Here is a 5,751-nt window from a genome sequence, read left to right as displayed (position 1 = left end):
TAAGGCCGTATCCTTTCTAGTCAAAGGTGGCAACGATATATTTAGGAGTCTCGTGAGTCGAAAGGCTCAAAACAATGTGACACTTATTATTACTAGGTAATCTGGTTTTCTTCGGGAGGCCAGATTATCGCACGGGCCCAAATTGCCGTACGACGTTTATAAAAATTGCCGCCGGCCTCGGGATCTCACCGAGCGAGTCGGGGGTTAACGTCTGACGGTCGACCATGGGTTTTTTAAACCAAGTTCGATGTCGAGACTCGGAATCGTCTGTAGACGACTTAGGTACCTGGCGGGGTGTTGTACTCGGTAGAGCAGTTACCACGCTGCGATCTGTTGAGACTCAGCCCTTGGCTTGGGGATTCGTCTTGTCGGTTAGACGAGGCCCCATGAAAAAAGAAAGAGAAGAGATAAAGAAACAACAAAAACAACAACAACGACGACGATGATGATAACGAAAAAGAATAAAAAAGAGACGATGAAGAAAAGTTAAGAAGAGGAAAGGTAGATAGAGAAGAGAAGTGTAGGAAAAAATGAAAATGAGAGGAATTGGAACGACAGTAAAAAGCAATGCGCGTGTCGGGTAAGAAGGGGAAAAAAAAAAGAAAAAGGGAGAAAAATAAGATAACCCAAGAAAAGGAAAAACGAGAGAATAAAATAAAATTGAGGATGCCGACGATGGAAGCAATGCGCGTCGAGGGACTTTGAAAAATTTCGGCGGTCTTTCGGGACAGGTAAGTGGGAAAAAAGCAATGCGCGTCGATGGACTTGGAAAAATTTCGGCGGTCTTTCGAGACAAGTGGGTGGTATGCTCGTGTGCGATGGTAGCGGGTAGCGGCGGCGGGGGCAACACGCGCGACACAATTGGTAATCGATTTAACGATTCTATATTTCATTTTATCCTTAAGTTTCGGTCTGCCTAATACTCTTCAACTGCCGTAAAAGGGTATGCTCGGGAAGCAATGCGCCGCTTGGACTTGTGATGCATCACTCGCGATGATCGCTACTCTGATTGTCTGGCTCGCTTGCTTGCTTGCTTGAGGGTATGCGTGTCGTGCTTAATCTTTTGACTGCGATGCTCGTAACACGGACATGGAAGCGAAATCTATCGCTGTCTCGTTAATACCGCGGGCACTCGTCACTTCGGGCGTCTTGCTCGCCGTCTCATTGAACGAACGACGACTTTGTCCCGGAATCCTTTGGTATGCTTGATGAGCGAGCGCAATAAGCCCTCGCTACGTCGCACGTGTGCTTAGATGGTCAGGCGCGCCGGTAACCCTTGGATATGCCGGGACTGAGGCAAGAAAAATTGCAATGCGCGTGCAGGGATTACGGACCGACTGGTTTTTCTGGCTGGTTCGAACCGTGACTGACTGTGACTCGATTGTTCGGTGACAAAAGTTAGTTGCCGTACGTGCATCGAGGGTTATGCTTGATATAAAAAAAAGGCCCCTTTTCTTTTAACTTTCGTTTAATTGTACGAGGTCTCTCTTTGAATGTTTCTCTTTGTCTGCCTGTTTTTACGAGTATCCGTCGAGCGACTGGTATGCTCCTCCTTTATAGCCGGTACGTAAAAGGCGCATACCTAATTTATTTGAAATAAAACGGTAATTCACATCGACCGGATCGTGTTGGGTCTGCTTCTAGGGCGTGTTGTCGCGCGAGCATCGCGGCACCGTTGCGGAGGGGGTTGGAAGGGGACCCATGAGAATTCGGGGTCACTGCCTTGGAACGCGAAAGCCGAAATGTGCATTCCCGACTCCATCAACGATCATTCCCGTACCGCTATTCAAGCCTCATAAGATTGTTGGAGGTCTGCTTGAAAAGCGTACGCATCAATTTCTTGAGGATATGTATGCTCCAAGGGCAATGCGCTTGTCAAAAGAGCAATCCGCGTGGCAGTGACCGACGAACGAGTGGCCCTCAGCCGTAACGCGAAAGCAATGCGCGTTGTTTCGTAAGCAATGCGCGTCTCGAACTTGTAAAATTTTACGCACCGTCGATCCGAAAGCAATGCGCGTCATTGTCATTGGAAACTTTCGTCTCGCTTAATTGCGTGTTAAACGGTACTTTGCTTCGCCCGCGCCCGAGGACGCCTCGGCACTAGTGAGACGGTTCGCTTGTCAAGCCAAGCCTCAATTCACAGCATTTCCGCGGGTCAGCGTCTTCGACCGAATGGCCCTCAATGCGGATCGCGCCTCTGGCGTTGCATGCGCCGTCGACGTGGCTCGTAGCTTGTCGACGGTATGCTAACCGAGCATCGACTCACTCGATACCGAGCGAGGATACAACGTGTACCTCCCGTACGTATACCACTGCGGTAAGCCCTGGCCTAGCGTCAGCGACCATATCGTCGGGTATTTGTTAACACGCAACTCTCACGAGAGACTGTTGACACTTGAATGATAAATTCACGTGGCCCTGCTTCGAGTTTAATTACGGCACCTCGAAGCTCGCCGTGCCGACCCGGTATTGTTCATTTACCGGGTCGTTCGAATGACAAAAGTGCCGCGGGCGGCCCATAGCGAGGCGTCGTCAACAACGAATAACGAACGGTCTTCGTCGCCCCTTCCGGAAGTTCTGAGGCCCTTGGCTTTTATTACCCCGGTAAGGCAACGCGGCGTTTGGGACGTTGTTGACGCTTGTTGAGCGATGGTCGACCGGAATTTGAAAGAAAAAAAATTCACCCTCGTTTTTAACGACGAGAGCTGAAGATTTAAGCTTCAAGTGTCGGATGCGTCGTGGACTCGTCGTCGAATTATCGATTGGATCCTTTCGGGATAAAATCATGTTTTCTTCCACGTTCCTCGGCGTATTTCGCAAGACACGCAAGATAGCGCAATTCAACAACGAGCCGGTCAACGGGACGTCATTGTCCTTAGGCCACTCCGAGTTGTGTGCTTTGAATTTAATTTTGACAAACGAAGCTCCCTGGTTGATCCTGCCAGTAGTCATATGCTTGTCTCAAAGATTAAGCCATGCATGTCTCAGTGCATGCCAAATTAAGGTGAAACCGCGAATGGCTCATTAAATCAGTTATGGTTCCTTAGATCGTACCCACATTTACTTGGATAACTGTGGTAATTCTAGAGCTAATACATGCAAACCAGAGTCCTAACCAGAGATGGAAGGGACGCTTTTATTAGATCAAAACCAATCGGTGGCGGGGACGCGTTCACGCGCGTTCTCTCGTCCATCGTAAAAGTTTGTGGTGACTCTGAATAACTTTTGGCTGATCGCACGGTCCTCGTACCGGCGACGCATCTTTCAAATGTCTGCCTTATCAACTGTCGATGGTAAGTTCTGCGCTTACCATGGTTGTAACGGGTAACGGAGAATCAGGGTTTGATTCCGGAGAGGGAGCCTGAGAAACGGCTACCACATCCAAGGAAGGCAGCAGGCGCGCAAATTACCCACTCCCGGCACGGGGAGGTAGTGACGAAAAATAACGATACGGGACTCATCCGAGGCCCCGTAATCGGAATGAGTACACTTTAAATCCTTTAACGAGGATCCATTGGAGGGCAAGTCTGGTGCCAGCAGCCGCGGTAATTCCAGCTCCAATAGCGTATATTAAAGTTGTTGCGGTTAAAAAGCTCGTAGTTGAATCTGTGTGCCACGCTGTTGGTTCATCGCTCGCGATGTTTAACTGACAAGATTGTGGGACGTCCTACCGGTGGGCTTAGCTCGAGCGTCCGTCTCGCACGGGTCGGCCTAGCGGCTTTACCGTCGTTGGCGTTGGCCCGTCGCGTGCGTGCGCAAGAGCGGCCCAGCTTAATCCCATCGCCATGCTCTTCACCGGGTGTGGCGTTGGGCCGGTACGTTTACTTTGAACAAATTAGAGTGCTCAAAGCAGGCTTGTTAACGCCTGAATACCAGTGCATGGAATAATGGAATAGGATCTCGGTTCTATTTTGTTGGTGTTCGGAACCCCGAGGTAATGATTAATAGGGACAGATGGGGGCATTCGTATTGCGACGTTAGAGGTGAAATTCTTGGATCGTCGCAAGACGGACAGAAGCGAAAGCATTTGCCAAAAATGTTTTCATTAATCAAGAACGAAAGTTAGAGGTTCGAAGGCGATCAGATACCGCCCTAGTTCTAACCATAAACGATGCCAGCTAGCGATCCGTCGATGTTCCTCCGATGACTCGACGGGCAGCTTCCGGGAAACCAAAGCTTTTGGGTTCCGGGGGAAGTATGGTTGCAAAGCTGAAACTTAAAGGAATTGACGGAAGGGCACCACCAGGAGTGGAGCCTGCGGCTTAATTTGACTCAACACGGGAAACCTCACCAGGCCCGGACACCGGAAGGATTGACAGATTGATAGCTCTTTCTTGATTCGGTGGGTGGTGGTGCATGGCCGTTCTTAGTTGGTGGAGCGATTTGTCTGGTTAATTCCGATAACGAACGAGACTCTAGCCTGCTAAATAGGCGTTACTTCTGGTATCTCGAAGGCCAAGGCCCCGTCGCATGCTTCGTGCGATGTTTGACGGTATCCAATCCGTCGGTGTCGCGCGGGGCTGGCGGTGGTTTTTGGTTTTTACTACCGACGTACACAAAAATCTTCTTAGAGGGACAGACGGCGTCTAGCCGCACGAGATTGAGCAATAACAGGTCTGTGATGCCCTTAGATGTTCTGGGCCGCACGCGCGCTACACTGAAGGAATCAGCGTGTCCTCCCTGGCCGAAAGGCCCGGGTAACCCGCTGAACCTCCTTCGTGCTAGGGATTGGGGCTTGCAATTATTCCCCATGAACGAGGAATTCCCAGTAAGCGCGAGTCATAAGCTCGCGTTGATTACGTCCCTGCCCTTTGTACACACCGCCCGTCGCTACTACCGATTGAATGATTTAGTGAGGTCTTCGGACTGACGCGCGGCAACGCACTCGTTGCGTTGCCGATTGCACTGGGAAGATGACCAAACTTGATCATTTAGAGGAAGTAAAAGTCGTAACAAGGTTTCCGTAGGTGAACCTGCGGAAGGATCATTAACGTTCGCACGTAAGACGTCGCAACGTTTGTCATGAAAGAAAAAAAAAAAAAAAAAAAGAATTTTGTTTGAAAGCTGCGCCGAAGGAAAATGTATAATCGTTGTATTTACGCGCCTCGCGCCACGTTACTTTTTCTTTCTCCCTCCTTTGACAAGGGGCTGTGAAAAATTAAGTTAACGGATTGGCGGTCGTAGGTTTCGATGCGTGCGCCAATGCCTAGCGTCTTTGTTCTATAATAGTTGAAACATACGATCGGGCTGGCCACGCTTGCCCTCGCGCACCTACGTAAAAATCGTAGGGTGCGCGTGCACAACGGATCTTTATTTTTTCTTTTCATTAACCAGTGTCTTGCCGTGGCAACCTCGAGGCTATTGGTCACGGATTTTATCACGAAGATTGAATTTCGACCGGACAGCGTTTTCCTCGAGTCAACGGTTATTATGTTGAAAGCCTCGTTGTAACGAGGGGGAACGTCGTCATTCGGTGGTCATGCAATCACTTCGTTTTAATGACATGATCGAGCTTACGAGGATAATAGCGTGTACGCGTTATTATCCAAGGTTTTGGAATGATTTTACGCCCCAATAAGCCGAGACTCTGCGTATAAATGTCGCGAAATATTATGAACTGTATGCGTGTCGCCGTTATTGCCCCTTTCATCTTGTTCTCAAGATAAAAAGAAATGGGAGACGCCGCTCGTTATCAAAAAGTTTCGTAATATTTCGTGGTGCGCCCCAATGCCTGCCGCTCGTGTCGCATTT

At 49.4% G+C, this 5,751-nt stretch overlaps 1 non-coding gene across 1 annotated transcript; it reads left to right on the top strand.

Moving 5' to 3' along the window:
• The first annotated feature begins 2,925 nt into the window (after positions 1-2,925).
• LOC149372863 (small subunit ribosomal RNA) lies at positions 2,926-4,990 on the top strand. Its single transcript, XR_016293640.1, has one exon. It is a non-coding gene; the product is annotated as a small subunit ribosomal RNA (ribosomal RNA).
• The last annotated feature ends 761 nt before the right edge of the window (positions 4,991-5,751 follow it).

Source organism: Copidosoma floridanum, unplaced genomic scaffold (genome assembly GCF_036245765.1).
Source record: "Copidosoma floridanum isolate Cflo_tuat_1 unplaced genomic scaffold, Cflo_Japanese_pri ptg000116l, whole genome shotgun sequence".
NCBI lineage: Eukaryota > Metazoa > Arthropoda > Insecta > Hymenoptera > Encyrtidae > Copidosoma > Copidosoma floridanum.
The sequence above is the reverse complement of the archived record's forward strand: the minus strand, read 5'-3'. Positions and strand labels throughout refer to the sequence as shown.